Source organism: Physella acuta, unplaced genomic scaffold (assembly GCF_028476545.2).
Source record: "Physella acuta isolate Inbredline_101_S28 unplaced genomic scaffold, ASM2847654v3 ptg000464l, whole genome shotgun sequence".
NCBI lineage: Eukaryota > Metazoa > Mollusca > Gastropoda > Physidae > Physella > Physella acuta.
This window is the reverse complement of record NW_026731983.1, coordinates 151,936-153,808: the sequence shown is the minus strand read 5'-3', so window position 1 is coordinate 153,808 and position 1,873 is coordinate 151,936.

Here is a 1,873-nt window from a genome sequence, read left to right as displayed (position 1 = left end):
TCCCCCCCCCCCCCCCCGGGTGCTGGCCCTGGGGGCGCCAAGTTAAAATCATTTTAGCTGCTATTTTGAATTATAAATATAAAAAATTTATTGGGAGGGAGCCAAATTGAAAGTTTGTCTCCGGGCGCCGGGAGGGTTCGCTCCGCCTCTGCTGTGTACAGTTATAGGATGAAAACTTTCATTTTTAATTTGCTACATTTACGTTTATATATTTGCCAGATCATAATGGCATTTTCTGATTTTTCTGCCCCCACTATTTGCCTAAAGAAATAACGTGAGTGATTTCATATATTTTTGCCATAAATTAAACGTTTGTTATTAAACGTAAGCACATAACTATGTGTGGTTGCATGTCTTTGGAATTTATTCCTCTACAATCAATCAAAATATGAATTAAAATGAAATATGTAATGTTAAAATTTATTTTGTTTCGTTAATTATATAATGAATCATATTTGAAGATTAATTTGAGATATTTCGGTTAATAACTAGCGCTACAAAACGCTACGTTCAATTCAGTTTTAATGGGTCAAGCTGATAGATGCTGAAACATTCAAAATAAAATAAACCAACAATAGAGCTAACTTTAGAAAGACCGAACATTGATGAAATATGTTTGATGTTTTGTTATTGTGACTTGACAATGTTGGCTCAATCGTATTTCGACACACAGAACATTTTGAGCAACTATTCAACTAAATAATATTATGTGTTGCTGTAATTCCGTAATAAATAGAATGACATATTTGTTTCAACTTTGCTTTTAAATGTCTACTTTTTATTTGAAATTGCATTTTTTTAAATTAACAAGAGCAACATAAATTGTTATTTAAACGTCTCATGACCCTAAAGTAGTTAGCGTGTAGTAACTGAACCCCTATAAGACACTCCACTGCCAAAAAAAATCTCGACCTTTCAGCAAGTTGTGTCAACTGCAAGCCTCTATCTGGATTTTGACACATAGTCAAGAAGGGAGATAAATAAGGCTCAACCAGTATGGAAACCATGGTTACAATAGATATAAAACCAAACATAAACAGTTTTTAGGCCTAGGAATTGTTTTTAACTTCCCATCCAAATGTCAATGATTGTTGCTCTTTTTTTTTTCGATTATTAACATTTTTCCTCAGACAATCTTTTTCAAAGCACTGCAGATAAAGAGTCTGGCTAGATACTCTATTATAAACAACAATATTTTAATACATTTGAATTGTCACTGAAAAAACGTACGCACGATCACCACACAATACATCAATTGTAACTATAACGATATGTTGTATTCTAACTATATCATTTTAGTGTGTGTTATAATTGAGCATAATACAGAGCCACATTTTAAAGGAAAAGCATTTTGTATTTAAAGAGTAAAATACAAATGTAATGATATAAATGCATAAAAAATAAAACTCAATGTAAAAAAAATTAAATACTAAATAATAGATAAAGAGAGGTGTTTTTTTTATATGCTGAGATTTTTTAAAATCTTAGTACTGAGATTAGTGTTATCTGGCTGGCAAATGGTAATGTATTTTTTTGGTCTTGACATTACGGATGTGGGCAGTTTAGTGTAATGGGATGTTTGTACCTGTAGGACGGGGCCGAGATAACCTAGGGGTGCTGGGGCGTGAGGAAAGGTGTGAGGAGGTGTTTCAAGGATGGGGTTTGGGGGTAAGGCATGGGATAAGTTAGGGGTGCGTGGGGGGAGATGAAACAAGGGGTTTTGAGGTAAGGTACAGGATAAGTTAGGGGTGCGTGTGGGGGAGTGAGGGAGAAGATGAAACAAGGGGTTTGGGGATAAGTTCGGGATAAGTTAGGGGTGCGTGGGAGGTGGGGGGAGATGTAACAGTTGGTTTGGAGGTAAGGTATTGGATTA